At 33.6% G+C, this 16,609-nt stretch overlaps 1 protein-coding gene across 15 annotated transcripts in view; it reads left to right on the top strand.

Moving 5' to 3' along the window:
* LOC132701198 (eye-specific diacylglycerol kinase-like) overlaps nt 1-16,609 on the top strand; it is a 204,652-nt gene that overhangs the window by 78,402 nt on the left and 109,641 nt on the right. For 11 of the 15 annotated variants that reach the window (XM_060668940.1, XM_060668950.1, XM_060668944.1 and 8 more), the window contains one exon: nt 7,667-7,786. The exons of the other annotated variants lie outside the window; for them this stretch is intronic. The gene's annotated coding sequence lies outside the window, so the exon portion shown is untranslated. The remainder of the gene's footprint in view (nt 1-7,666; nt 7,787-16,609) is intronic. 15 annotated transcript variants of the gene reach the window in all.

Below are 16,609 nucleotides of genomic sequence, written 5' to 3'. Positions count from 1 at the left end.
AAAGGGTTACATTGACCGATCATGGTCTCGGCTTCAATATACAGATTATTAAGCCTTCATAATCCTGTATAGACCCAAATTGTGTTTATTAACGCTGCATATTTTATGCGTCCAATAAAAAATTACTATTGGAGTTAAAAATGAGTCCATACCGTCCTATTTTAAACGTATAATAATAGAAGATCGTCTTCTTAATGAAAAAAATGTGTTGTGGCGTTTACTTTAATTTATGTTATTTTCAGTTTTAAGTTAATTTATTGACATTGGATTCAAAACTGGTATGAAAACCCAACACTCGTAGAATTACTAAACCAAACTACATATGTCTCATACACGTACATTTTGTAAACAGGCAGCTAAAAATTGAGCGAGCATTTTAACAACTCAAATAAATGTAGTCTGATATCTTTTGACAAAAATAACACATAACAGTTATAATAGTTATAGCAATATATATAGGAGAGAGAGAGCGAGAAAGAAAGCAATAGTAATGGAGAAAGGGTGCCCACCCGCTCTGAGCACCGACCCCGCTATAGATACGTAACGCGCAGCAAATTGCCGTTTAAAGCGCCTTTTGTCAAAATTCATCAATTTGAAAGCCCCCACGGCGCCTTTTATCCGCTCGCAGTTTTCCTATTGGAAAGCCTCGTAGACTAATGTAGATTAACCATGATTGATTGCCGGTTCTCATCGTTTCCAGGCGTAATGGATATTCCATTCCATATAGCGAATAAATTATTTTAAAGGTAAATATTCATTAATTTGTCGGATCGAAACTTTTATCCCGCATAACACGGGTAACTGCAATTATTATCGAGGCAAGCGTGTAATTAAATACGAGTGTATCAGCGAGCTAGACCGAGTTTTCGATTAATTTCGGTATTTATTAATTTACACCCAGATTGCCCTTCGTATTTCTGGCAGTTGCCCCTTGTTTCTGGACCAAAATTTTATGAAAAACAAAATATTCTGAATATATACGATCTACACCTGTAGATCTAATATAACTAGCGATTGTCACAATATTATTGTCGAAGCTTCAAAAACCACTAAAAATTACAATTAAATGAATTACAAATATTTTATAACTCTAAAACATTTTAATTCTAAGTTAAACAAACTCTTGACTGGAACCTTCGGCACTGCACTAACACACAATAACGCGTTACACCACAAACCGAAGCTCAATTTTGCGTACTCGACGCGCGTTTCGCCAACCAAGTTGGCATCTTCAGGAGAAGACTAAAACTAAACTTAATAGAACAAATGCTGTCTCTATATCGGGAAAAATATTTTGACTCATGAGTCAAAATATTTTTCTATATAATAACAACTATTATGAACAACAAAATGGCACGGCCATGGGAAATTGTTTATCTCCTTTCCTGATTGAAATTTTCATGCATCATTTTGAACATAATGCTAAAAAAATTTCGAGTACTTTCCTAGGATATGATGTTTTCGCGGTTTTTGATACAACTTGCATTGATTTAAATGACTTTATTTCAAACTTGAATAATTACTTCCCATTCACATATGAAATAGAAAGTAACATGCAGTTGCCCTTTTTGGACGTTCTCGTTATCAAAAACAGTGAAAATCATGTAGTTTTTGACATTTATAGGAAAGACACTAGTACTTTAAGCTACATAACCAATGATTCTAACCATACTTTTCAACATAAAATGGCAAGTTTTAATTTTCTAGTCCATATACTTGTCACATTTCCTTTAAATCAAGAAAGGTTTGAGGTGGAAAAACGCCTTATAAAAAAGGTGGCTAGAATCAATGGCTATGAAGATAGTTTTATCGATAAGTTAATTAGGAAATTTAGATTTAAAAACAAACTTCAAAAATCAACGACTTTTCAAGCTGATAAGGAAAATTTAAAAGCAGTCTCAATTCCTTTCTCTCCCCAATATACAAGTGGACTTGATAGAGTCTTCAGGGCCGCAGATCTTCGAAGTGTCTATCAGTCCGGATCAAAATTAAAAAATCTCTTGGGTAATCCCAAGGATAAACTAGATATCCTTGAAAAGTCGGGAATTTGTAAAATATGTTGTAACGATTGTGACAAGTCATATGTAGGGCAAACCAAAAGATCAATTAATATTAGATTTAAGGAACACTTAGCTCATTTAAAATTTGGTAGATTATAAAAATGAAGTGTAGCCGAGCATATATTCAACAATAATCATAAGGTAAGTAATTTAAAATTAGTTAAACATGTAAATAATAGTAGAAAATTAGATGCCTACGAAAGCTTAGAAATTGTTAAGAGAGGGAATAAGGCACTATACGCACTGATTGGTTGCGTGAAAACACTTCGAACCCAGTGTTCCAAGTGTTTTCGGAGCGCGAGCATTGCGAAGATGCCAAGTGAGATTTTGGCGAAACGTCTGCAGGATTCCAGTCGGAGTTCAACGAGCGAACGGATGATATCCCGGAATATAGTGTCATCACATTTTTCCATCCGTGAATCAATACGTGAGAATATATATATATATATATATATATATATATATATATATATATATATATATATATATATATATATATATAATTGAGTTTCGGTTTGTGGTAAAACGCGTTATTGTGTCTAAGTTAATCGTTTGAAGGAACTTTCATTTTTTGATTTATGAGAAAACCCTTCTTTGCAATTGGAGGGAAGGGGTGCATTTTTTAAATAAGTACAAATTAAGCTGCTTTCAATGTTCAAATCACTCAGTACGTCGTGCTAGTGTTATGTGAATGTGTTGTGAGAAGGTGCTTATTACCATATTTGAAGTTTGTTAAAATGACATTATAATATAATTTGTAATCACTTAATTATTATAGTATGCTTGTTAATGGTGATATTAGCGCAAAATTGTATTGCATAACTGCTGACTAAACGTGACTTTTTATGTTGAGGTATTGAAACATGGTTTTTCTTAGAGAAAACAAAGAAGGTTCGTTATTTATGCGTTGACCTTATATAAAATTTGCTCACCTCCTTTTCGACGATCTATCGATCTATAGCGAGCGGCTGGGATAGTGTGAGGAGAAAATGTAATTACGTTATACATCTCCCAGTTTGTTCCTTTGACACTAGACGTATCAGATTATGTCTGAACATGTATCTCGTAAATACATGCAGTCCTTTACGATGTCAAGAACAGACTAAAAGTCTGGGTCACTTTAATTCGACTTCTAGTACGGGAATTGGCGATATATTTCATGCGACAATTTGGCCAAATTTCCACACGTGCCTTATTCCGTTATACTTTAACCCTCGTTTGCAATTATTACTAAAGTCTTAAGATAAGTGATTGAAAATTACGCAAACAATGAAAAACTAATCATAGTATCTTTTGCACGGTTGTCTATGGGTATATATAAACATATGACGGGCATCGATTAAGTGTGTATAAAATTGTTTGGCAAACTAATTTTAATGTGAGTTGTTAAAGAAGCATTGTGCATGTTTTGTAAATTTCAACCACAAGACATTTGATTTTTTTTTGCTATTATTATTGCCATATTTACCAGTTTTTCAGTTTTTTTTTTTCAAAATCCCATCACCATATTTTTATCTGAAGAATCTATTTTAAACATTTGACAGTTTAATCCTGGTCACCCTGTATAAGCTTAGGTAGCAAGGTAGCGTTTTTGCATATTGAAAATAGAAATGGACACTTCTTGAAATCTTAATTATAATAATATTATATTTTGTTACTTATAATAATATTATTTTAACATTAATAATTTAAAAGTCACTCAATTATTGTTTATTAAAAATATTTAATTTTGAACTTTAATACAACACGCAACATGCCATGTCCTCTGCAAGAAACAGTAAAATTTTTTAAATGTTTTGGAGAGCTAACATTTCTATGTAGATAGAAAGAATATTCAAAATTTTTACAATGAGTTAGAAAAATAAAACTTTGATCGTTGGTAGAAAGATGTGAAATTTTGTATCGCCAGCTCCTGGACTACTGTGACGCCGTTTATGTTCGCAGACGAAAGTGGTGTTAAGCCAGACCTACTTTCCGAATTGATTGAGTGGGGAGTTTCTAAAGACCTGTCAGGAAGGCCAACAAACACGATAACTTTTCGGACCGCCTAGTTTTTGCAAGCTATATTTTTGTTGAGTTCGGCTTACGAGAGCAGACACCACGGTCCGAACGTACGAATGAAATCGGCCGGTTTAATTGAGTTTTAACTTAATTGCTCCTTCGCTAAAGTATGACAGAAGTTTACCGTCACATTTTTCAATTAAATTATGAACTCGACGACAGTAATATAATTATCTAGAAAACTTGTGAGAAAACACATCGAGCGAGGCGTTATTGAGTTACGTAATGCTCTCCAGCGGATCGGCAAAAAATAATTGAACGGTGTCCCGGGTCTTGGGTAGGGATTAAGTGCTTTTGTTCGACGGAATGTAATAACTAAGGCGGCCGCGGCGGGTTTAAAAAAAAATAAGGGCTGTTGCCGATTTCTGAAAATTGTAGTCTGTTTTTATAGAAAAACAAAAAAAGGTGAAATTCAAAAATTCAATATTTTACGCAAAAAGCATTCATCGAAGACAGTGCCAGATTAGTATTAAAGCGAAAGCTACAATTTAAAAGGGAGTAAGAAAATATCTCGGAAAAAAAAAAACAAATTTACCCATACTGAAAAAACACGTGAAAATTGTCATCAAGGCAATAAGGTTCCAATCTAATTTTCACCTTCAATAAGCGCTGACTATCAATCCGTATAACGTTCTGGTTGTACAATTTAACACACATATATTATGGACCTGTTTCAGTGATTTGTAGCTCTTATTGCTCAAGTGATATTCCTAGATTTCTACGCAAAAGCATTAAACATTCGAAATGTGTTACCGTGCGGGCCTTATAAATGCGCGCACGGTAACACATTTCGACAGGATTTAACCTGGTCCATTTTATTTACTTACAACTCGAATTGTTCTTTTTTGAGATACAAAAATATTTTGTATTCTACCATGACGATCCCAAAATATTGTTTCATACCTAAGTACCGATGCAAAGTTTGCAAAATAAACTATGTTTAATATTCTATTATGCAAATATTTAGTAAGGATCATAATTTCGTAATAGATTTTTTATTTTTGATCAATTAACACACTCAAAACTTGGTGTTTGTTTTCGATTTCAAATGCACTAATGTTTTCCAATTTGTTTTAAAAAGTATTACGAACGTTTTATTTGTGTTAAGCATGAGTTTATTTCGATTAACCTGTTTTTGCTCGAATGTATTGTTTGGTTTGGTTTGGTTGTCGTGAGTCAAGAAGCAGGTCATTTATGAATTTTTCAAATACATAAAAGCGGTTCCAAAATACTACTCTGTGCATTAGGTAGCATTCCAGATTTACCGAATTCTCCATTGTTATTAACCCTACTACTTGCATTCAAAAATTTCAGTCCTTTGTCTGAAAGTGGCACTTTGAATATTTTAGACTAAGGAGTGGAAAAAAGTGATTCGGGTGGCTTCCAAATATTTTACCCCCTATATTTTCAAAATGCAAATATGAAAACCATTAAAGAAGCTATCACAAAACTAATTTATTTTTTATTTATTTATTCATCACGCTTTCGGTCGGAGGCCCCTTCAAAAGTATCTGCATCACTGTCAGAGTCAATACAGATTCCATAAAAAAGCATATATTTTTTCTTATTATCCTTGACTTAAAATTAAATTTACTAGTTTTTGAACGTATAAAGCAAAATATTATTGGTTTAAGAATACAAGATTAGTGTAAAATGTCGAACTTTTCGTCATCTTGAAAAACTACAGTTATTTATTTATTTAGCGTATGGCATTACATGCAATGTATAATACAAGTACAGATCTAAGAACAATCACGAATGTAAAAAGATAAAAGCTATAATTCAATGTCAAGGTTTGTTATCCATTCCAATGCCGATGCAGATACCTCCATAAAGTCAAGCCAGCTTCCCGTGTATAAGCGTAAGGGACACTCGCTATGAATATGCTCTATGGCCTGTCTTGCTGCTCCACAGTCACATTCTGGTGATGGTTGGTGGTAGGTTGCTCCGACCAGCTCAAAATCAGATATTCTGCCCCTTTTGCGTAGGTCATCCTCTGATGCCGCATGGGTTTCCTGAAGAAGGACAACATCGGCGTTATTGTCAAGAAGAAATTTTGCGAGATACTCGCATTTGGGTCTACTAATTCCTTCTATATTCAGTTGGCAGATACGGACTGAAGATCCTAGTTTTTTTTGTCATGTGGCTCCGAAAGGAGCCTATTGGTTCGTTTTCGGTTTGCATGTGTGAATAGCCAGGAGATCCAATAGATAGTCTGGCAGCCAACTTTGTAGACTATTTAGCCGTGATAGCGATCACGTTGCCCAGGGTGCACCACGTGGAGGCTAGTCTACTTTGCACCCCAAAACTAACCAAAACTACAGTTAAATTGATCGATCAATTTATTTATTTTATTCAAATGTCCTGTTTCTGTAATGTAATGCAATATTTTTTCTACCAGTCAGCTAATAAACAATTCCTTGCTATTTGCGAAGACAATTATAGTTTAGTTGTTTGAATGGGGCCGTTTTCTGAGCAAGCTCTAAGCGATACGAAGATATTTTACTATTTCTTCAAAATTGTACATACAAAATTTGAAATAGTCAAGATTTTCAAGTATGTGTGATTTATCACCGAATTTAATTTAAAATAATATAACGTAAATAACATTTGCAAGCATGTTTTCTATAACTAATGTATTGATGATAGAAATAACATATAAAACTAGTAAAAGCTGTAGACTTCCATATTAGCGAAACATATCGGGTTATTCATGGAGTAGAAATTTTACTATATAGGGAAACTGTCGGCTTCGCAAAATTAACAGAATAGACTGTCCTCCACCACTGGATTTCTACTCCGAAATAAACAAAACTCGGCTTTATAAAAGTTGCGTTCCGATTTGAATTTATGGGCATTCGTTTAAGGAATTATGCAGTTTTTTATATTTTCTAAGGACTTGGTCGCGCCGCAGAATAAATAGGCATTTAATTTTAAAAGCTCGTAAAGTAAGTAAATTGGGGGTTGGGGTTATTCTTTGAAAACGTCTCAAATATAAGCAGATCGATCCCTCGCTTTCCCACTCGTGTTTTAGACCGTCGCAAGTAATAAAAAGGCTTTTTTGGAAGAAAAGGTAGGCTTGCGTGTTGTTATCTCAATATCCAGAGGGAGCGTAGTCGATAAAAACACCTCAGGGGGATAGTGTCCCGCTTTGTCGTCGTTTGAGGTTTCGGCTTTGCGATATATCGGTTCTAGTTGTGGACGTTCGACTGCTCGACGTCAGAGCGCATTCACATGGTCAAACTATTAAAAGATTTCACTACCTTAAAACAATGGATAAGTTGAAAGCCCGAACGTATTGCGTATTTATATCGTTCGCGATACAAATGACATTAGAGAAACTGTTCCTAAGTTGATTTTTTCATTTTTAACAAAACTATCCTAAAATAAGCTAAACCTATCTTTGCCTTTCATAAAATATTTAGTAGCAAAGAGTAATAAAATTATAAGTGTTGCCTCCATTATTATACTTATAGTTATTTCTTCAACGACTGATCTGCTTGGGGTGCTTCTTAATTTTGTAATCATTTTTATAAAATTTTCAGAATCTCTCACGAGATGGTTTGCCAACCTGAAAGCGAACGCTTCCGTTGTCGATCAAATAAATCAATGGAAAGCCATGCGCTTCAACAGCTATCTTGGGTCTACTGATTTATACCCTTCCGGTAAGTCCGCCATTAAGTAATATTTATTTTTAACTGCGATTAAAATAGTTTCGCACCAAACGATATACACGATTTTACAAGTTTAGGTTTTATGTTTGACTTTATTCAACAAATTCAATAGGGAAACAGCATATTAGAAGTGAGTTTATATTAGTTTATTTACGAGCTCTTGGCGTGTTTCTCATTTTTCACATCTAGAAAATTAATTAAAATTAAAATTTAAACCTATTGTTCCAGTATAATATAGCGTGACTGCCATATTACAACGCCCATAAGAGATATATTTTCGCATTCGGATGGACACCTACGTACTATATCAATTGTGTGGACATGTTCAAAAATATAAATTCACTTAATTGTAAAACTATATAAATTTTTTACTTCCAATTTAAATGAAATGTTTTTGATAACTGCGCTACTTTGAAATGTGAACCTCTTTTTTTGCGCGGCTCTTAGGCAATTTGCCAGCACATTAGCATTTAATGGGTAAAGTCCAGACAAACACAATAACACCCAAGGCTCTCAGTGGGAATCGAACCCACAAAATCTCCGGCAAGTTCGAGTTCGCAGTTCAACGCCTTACCGACCTAGCCATCCTCGGTTCCTGAAATGTCAACGTTTAATTTTAAAATGTTTACTTGTTCTAGGGTTAGAATGTTGCGTATATGGTTGTGATTTGTAAGGATTTGGTATAATTTTTTAATAACGACGGATGCCACTAACCTGTTGTTACGACTTATGTATTCGTTTCCGTCTTTATTTGTATCAGTTGGCTATTTATTGATCAGATTGATGGATACAAAAAACCGGAACATTTTGTTTTATACTGTAAATTTTTATGAGGGTGTACATTTTTAGTTTGTCATATTCACAACCAGATGTAAGTGAGTTTATTATATAGTGAAATAAAGTGCTTAAATGGTTTTTATTCTTTTAGGATTTTTTCCTATAATTAGGATTTGGTTTCCAATAGTTCAAATCCACTCACTTTTTAGCTTCACTATGTGTTAGGAAACAATTATGTACAGGGTGGTCCAAATTAGAGGGGTCTCTATGGGTTTAAGCATTTGCAGCATAGTTAACCGAAAACTAATATGCATGTTATGTGTTCAATTTTCGAGAGATGTCGAAAACTAAAAACCGCATCGTGATATGTAAAAGTCTTTCTGAGCTGCAGGGTGATTCTTAAAAATGTGTGTTTCTAAAAACCCTCTATAACTTTTTTATTTGTAAAGATAGAGATTTTTATTAAAAACATTTTTTGAAGATTTTTTAAGGGCAAATCTAGCTGTTTTACCGTTTTTTCTTAAGGCCGTTAGTTTACAAGATATAACACGACATGATAAAATGTTATATTGAAATTAACGAAAATCGACAGACTGCGCATATTTCCAGAGATATCGAGAAAGAAGGCAACCTAGCTCAAAAATATTTTTGAAGTTAAAACGTCATCTACAAGAATACGAATCCTTTACAAAATCGCGGCCTAGGCGTATAGAAGCCTAGCCAGATATGGAGAGTTGGAAGACCTAACGGTTCTGGGAGAAATAGAAATTAACCCGAATGCTTCCACCAGGGCCATGGAGAGAAACATAAGTTTTAGGCCCTATCGACGTGTACTTTGCAGGAGGTACCTAAATAAATGCCAAGAACACATCGATTTTGGCAGAAAAGTTATTTGGACAGATGAGGCAACGATTTCACCAGGTATAACTATATTACTGGAAACAGCAAAATCCCCTTATTATGTTGGAACAACCGAATCGGGGAAGGTTCAGTTTTAAGGTATGGGTAGGCATCTAGGACAAATTATTGGGCTATATATTTTTGATGGAAATTTAAATGCCCAAAGATACCAACAAATTCTAGAAGAGTAGGTAATTTCGTTTATCGACAATTTGCCACTTCAGTAAAATAATGAGCTTACTCCTCCTCACAATACACGAGAGATTACTAATTTGCTACATAATGTGTTTGCCGAAAACTGGATAGGAAATAAAGATTCAATATATTGGCCCTTTGCGACTTCTTTTTGTGGGGAAGAATCTCCTTGTATACATTAGAATATCCTTGGTATTTCGAAATCGCCCAACTACTAGAAGGAATTTGGAAGAGGCACTTAGTACTGCATTCAGGCAACTTCGTGCGGTAGAACTTCTCAATGCAGAAAATAGCGTCAAGAGAAGATTTAGGATATGTTTACAAGAAAACGAGCGTTTGTTTTAGAATTAAAGAAACTTGTTAGATGTAGATTTTAAGTTTTACATAGTTTAATTAATAAAAATTTAAAATTAAAAATTACTTTTAATAATTTTATTTCTTTTTATTTATTTTAGTATTGGCAATTATTATAAATTTGAAGTTAAAGTGCGAGGTTGCTGTGTCCCCTCGTAGCCAACTTGGTTTTGTATGAAAAAAAAACAATAAAATTTTATCTTCACATTATATATATATATATATATATATATATATATATATATATATATATATATATATATATATATATATATATCTACAGCGGCTACTATGGTAAATCTAAAAGTTGCAAGTATCTTTTAAACTGTTTTTTAAAAATAGGTGTATGGCACATCGTTAGACAGGAAATTTTATTAGAAACCTGATTTTTTAAAAAAATTGAGGGTATCCCATTTAAAGAAATATAACTTTGTGTGATATCTCGGGAACTAAAGGCTTTAAGACAAAACTGGTGAAACAGGTAGATTGCACTTCAAAAAATGTTTTGATGAAAATCTCTATCTTTACAAATAAAGAAGTTATAGAGGGTTTTTAGAAACGCTTTGACATATCATGATACGGTTTTTAGTTTTCGACTTCTCTCGAAAATCGAGCCTGCAACATGCAAATTAGTTTTTGGGCTAACTATGTTGCAAATGCTCAAAGTCATAGAGGCCCCTCGAATTTGGACCCTGTACATATGGTACGTATTTTTTTTTTTGCTATCTGTTTATTATGCATTGAAAAATAAAAAAAGGAAAATTTTGCTTTTATAAACTTAAGTACAAGCCATTATTATTTATTTTTCAGTTTTGTATGATTCTGTCCGAATAACCGACCAACGGGAATCGACCACTAATAGAGCTGTCGCTGTTTTTTATTTGCATTTTAATTTTGCTTCTAGTTGCATTTTACATTTTTGAAATAAAACGAAATTTATTAGGAAGAATTTTTAAGGGCCTCATTCAAATTTTCCTCCACATAACCACAGAAAATTAGTTAGTCCTGTAGGTATTGGTAACTATGTTTCCGATATCTGTTATACTGATTCTACAACTACCTTTTGATTAATTTGCTTTATGCCTTCTATATTATGATTTCTTCACTGTCTGTGTCACTTTAAGCGTGTCCTTTTTTCGTTCTGTGGTTACATCCATCGATTCCTCACATACTTGGGTGGTCCGAAAAAGTTAACATTCGCCATTTGTCTTTCCTTTAACCGCCAAATAAAATTGATAAAGACCATTTCGGATATTGTCAGTCTCTTTTGTTTATTGGTAGTCCGCCGGCACAAAACGATTTGACATTCCGACTCTCCAGGGGATCCACCTCCGATTATTAATTATCGCGGTAATGCACTCTACTTAATTGCTTCTGCCAATCAATACCGGCTTATAATTAATTCCAGGTATGCACGGGAGATCACTAGATTTAATTGCGGACGACAGTTGTTATCGTTATGTACGACTCCGGCGACCTCAGCCGAAATAGGCTCGGAATTTCCTTAATTCAACCTTAGGTATGCTTGTAACGATACGGTTCCGCTTGCTCTCTGCGTCTGTTTTGTCCTCTTATCTGAAAAGGTACGCAACAAGTGTGGTAATAGTATATTATGCAACAAGTGCGGTAAACGGCATTTTAGTCACGATTACTATACTTTTTCCACGACCGTTAGTTTTTGGCTACATTTCTGCAAAACATCACCAATACTTTCACTGACATGACCTCCAAATCTCCGAAAACATCCGATTGCCCCCAAACCCGTGCGGTAATATCCCGGAAATGTCCGAAGTGGCTCGGATCCGCGGGACAAGAAACTTACGAGATGGACGTATTTGTCCAAATGTTCATTTGTCCAAATCGTATCGGTGCGTTCGAGGATCGTTCGGGGCTGGGCGGGAGGGAGGCCGCAAAGCGTTTCCGTGGAGAACGAATTTTCCTCGATGGAGAATAATTATTAATTGTGTACATTACAATGTTTTTAAAATACAGTGACTCAGCTTACAAGATTCAGTTACATTTTAACCTATCATAAATGTGTTTGTTTAAAGGTTCTCAGTTATTTCAAATAAATCATTGCGGTCATAGTAAAATTGTATTTAGGTAAGGATTAACAAAAACGTGTGTCCAATTGTTCTCACAGCTAAAATTATTGATGATTCTTAAATTTATTTAATAAGCACTATGATTTGTCAATATCTTTATCCGATACTTCAGCTGCGACTATTTTGAGGATATGGTTGTCAATTAAAATACTTTGGATGATGCAAAAAATTAACCAGCTACCTAGCATACCCAAGATACCCAAAGATACCCAAAGATACCTATTTTAAAACGTCAAATTGTAAACTAAAAATTCCTTAGGTGCCAATAAAATACTTACCTACACCTTCATTGTAGTATGTTTAATAGAAGTTGTAAGTTTTTTTTAGCTTAAACAATAGCGTAAATTATTCTTTATATCATGTCCAGTAACCTCTACTTTATTTTGTAAACTGTTAATTTTTATGTTGTTTGTAAGTACATTGTATAGTGGAAACCACCTATATAGATAATTAACCAAAGTAAAATAATTTTTTCTACTCCCGTTTGTAAAATACCTAATTACACACCGATCTAGCGTACGCGAAGCATCACTTTATCACGTCAGTTTCGTTTCCCAGCCACTTCGGACATTTCCGGAATTTTACCGCACGGGTTTGAGAGCAATCGGATGATTTCGGAGATATTTTCCACGCCTTGAATTGGACGTTTGTCAATTCTGACGGCCATGTCAGTAAATGTATTCGTGTTGTTTGGCGAAAATCTACCCAAAAACTAACGGTCGTAGAAAAAGTGTAGTATGCAACAAGTTCCGTAAACTTTTTAAGTCAATCGTTTATTACACACTCGCTCCGCTCGTGTCAAATAAACTCGTGAGTCAAAGGCCGTTTACCGCACATGTTGCATAATATACTATGACCGCATTTTATAAATTAATTTGCTATCTGAGCCGTGTTTATTTAGGTAAATGTTTCGGCTACTTTCGGGTGTTCATCGAGGTGATTTGGACAAATGCACATTATCGCATTTGTGGATTTCTCAAACTTATGTGGTAAAGTGACGCTTCCCGCAGGCTAGGTCGGTGTATAATTAAGTATTTTACAGATGAGAGTAGAAAAAAAGTTTTATCATCTTAGAAAGTATGTTGAAGGTGGGAAAATATATTTTAAATAAATAGACCTGGCGAAATTAGTATAAATATTTTCTTATGTCTTCAACCAATTGCACAGGCTGTCCTACCAGGAACTTCATCGATCTGTAATGAAAAAACTGTTACTATTATGGCTATACTATTTTTATAGCTGCGGCACTCCTAATCACACCGGAAATGAGAACTTGCTTATTCCAAGTGAAACGAATTATTGATTCTTTTCATTTACCTAAATTTTCTGCAGTATTTCATGTATCCACTAAGCTACAACAAATTTTGACAGGTTTGGAGATATTTATTGTTATCTGTCAAAAGAAATATTGGCAAACTGAAGAAAATCTGTAAGTTTTTCCATATAAAAATAATTTCAATTCAGTTAATTATTTAAGAATTAAAGTCAAACTGAAAAACAAACGAAATTCTTTCTTTATTCAGAATGAAAACACGGAGTATCTTTGGGTAAAGTTCCCCAATTCTTATAGTTTTTAAACCTTTCCTCATTAAACCTTGTAGCTTTTACATTTATAATCATATTTTATTATGTTGCGAGCTAAAAACATGTAAATATTAAAAAAATGCAGCTCCTGTTCAACAGACAATATAATTTATTGGTCGAGCCATATTTTATCGCGAACGTTAAGCGAAAAAGTTATTTTTCAATTCGGATCAGATTTCTAATTGCAAATGGGTCCAATTATCGTAAAACAAGGGCTAATCCCTTTTACTACTCGTCCCTTGCTAATAAAATCGACGCAACAAAGTTAAAACGGTCAGTAATTCCGGTAATTCCGACGGCTTCCAAGCAATTTATACTTCATAATCCCGACCGCCGAGGGTAAGCCATTTCAACGGGCCCATTCTTTCAGTGACCGTTTGGCTGAAGGATTTTCACAAACTTTTATTCTTTGCGGTTAATTAAACCGCGGCAATATAAAATATTAAATATACAGACTGCGTCATGAAGGCAGACGTACTTCTAGGATAATCTAGGGATAGGAAAAAAAAAGTTTAAGCCAAGTTGCAAAGTTGGTCAAGAAAAAGCACAATTGAAAATAGCAACCTGGCAGTAATGAGGATATATATATATATATATATATATATATATATATATATATATATATATATATATATATATATATATATATATATATATATATATATATATATATATATATATATATATATATATATATATATATATATATATATATATATATATATATATATATATTCTCACGTATTGATTCACGGATGGAAAAATATGATGACACTATATTCCGGGATATCATCCGTTCGCTCGTTGAACTCCGACTGGAATCCTGCATCCGACTGGAATCCTGCAAATCCTGCATCCGACTGGAATCCTGCAGACGTTTCGCCAAAATCTCACTTGGCATCTTCAATGCTCGCGCTCCGAAAACACTTCGAACGTCTGCAGGATTCCAGTCGGATGCAGGATTTGCAGGATTCCAGTCGGATGCAGGATTCCAGTCGGAGTTCAACGAGCGAACGGATGATATCCCGGAATATAGTGTCATCATATATATATATATATATATATATATATATATATATATATATATATATATATATATATATATATATATATATATATATATATATATATATATATATATATATATATATATATATATATATATATATATATATATATATATATATATATATATATATATATATATATATATATATATATATATATATTTGGTTGCTTTTCTTTGGACCTTTTTAAAGTATATATTCTTTTACAGGTGTGGTTCTTGGGATTTGGTCCGTTATTTATTAATAGCCTTTATTTCGAATTGACAAATTTATTGGTTGACATTTCGGTCATTTCGACCTTCATCAGGACATTCTGGTCATCTACAAAATTATTTTTTAAGTCACAGCGATGATATGTCTTTTGTCTTTGTTTTTAAACTTTCATAAAAGTAAATGGACAATAAAAGCAAATGGACCAAATAAATAAAGGTAATGGACAAATATAAGTAAATGGACATAAAAGCATAATACATATGAATAGTATGATATTAAAGGTGAAACACAAAATACATTAAAAAATTGTATAATAGAACATGCCTTAAGCGAAAATGATTTGTTATTCGGTTAAAATACACAAACGTATATTTGATGAACAACAATTTAAAAATAACACTGTTAGGCGAGGAAGTGCTCCTCTTTTAATTCCATTGTTTTTTGTTTTTTTTTTGGTTTACTTTTTATTTGGAGTTGTTTTTTTTTTTAATTTATCTAATTAAGTTATCATAAACTTTATTAAGATTCTTCGTGTCTGTCTTCGAGTTTACGGCGTTGCTATTTTTTTCAATTTCGGTAATTTCGTAGAATTCTCGTCGTTTGGAATGATTTTCAGTGCGTAATATTTTTGTTTTTTGAAAAATCAAATGAATTTCCATTGTTTGTGGCGTGGTTAGAAAGGGCTGTTTTGTTTTTTTTTGTCACATTTATGACCATCTATACGACTCTTTCAATATTGGCTTGTTTGTCCAATGTAGACACGATCGCAGTTTTTACACGGGATTTGATACACTACATGGCTTTTTTTATTTTCGGGAATCTTGGCCTTTAATTTGCTAAAATTGCTTTTTAGTAGATTATGTTCCTTACGGGCCACTGGTATGTCATGTTTTTTAAATAAATTATTTAGGCTCTATTGATATATGGGAGTGGTACATAATTTTTCTTCGTTGTATCAGTATTGTTTATTTTTGCGCTATTTTGATTGTAAAATTTGTGGATTCGTCTTTTGAAAGTCTTGTTTATGAGTTCATCGGGTTAAGAGTTTGACTTTAGGGTCTGTTTTGCCTTTTCAATGGCTTGTTTCCTCTGTTCAGGGTCGGATAGTTTAATTGCCCGATCGGCTAGGCCTATTATTACTGATTTTTTCTGTGTTGTGGGATGTTGGGGTTTGAAATTGACATATCTAGATGTGCTTTGGTATACCATTTGGTTCTAATTTGGTTTTTGCCATGGTATAATGTTAGGTCCAAAAAGTTAAGTCTTTTTCAATTTCTATTGTAAATTGGAGTTTATTGTGGTAGGCGTTAAATTTCTTTAAAATATGGTCGGTTTCGCCTTTTGGGATTGCACTTACAAAATCGTCGACGTAACGATAGAATAAAGGAATGTGAAAGTCAGTATTGAGTAATTTTGACATGAAGATTAACGGAGAAAAGCTGATGCATTTTGCAACGGAATATGACTTACGAATAATGACCACAATAGAGAATATTCATGGGGCGACCTGGATATCACCAAATGGACTTACTATAAACCAAATAGACCATGTCCTAATTGAATATATAACTTATATAAGACGTTATCGTGGAGCGGACATTATCACCGATCACATACTG

This window comes from Cylas formicarius, unplaced genomic scaffold, assembly GCF_029955315.1.
Source record: "Cylas formicarius isolate icCylForm1 unplaced genomic scaffold, icCylForm1.1 PGA_scaffold_4__25_contigs__length_36172078, whole genome shotgun sequence".
NCBI lineage: Eukaryota > Metazoa > Arthropoda > Insecta > Coleoptera > Brentidae > Cylas > Cylas formicarius.
Note: the sequence above shows the minus strand (reverse complement) of the source record. Positions and strands in the feature narration are given on the sequence as shown.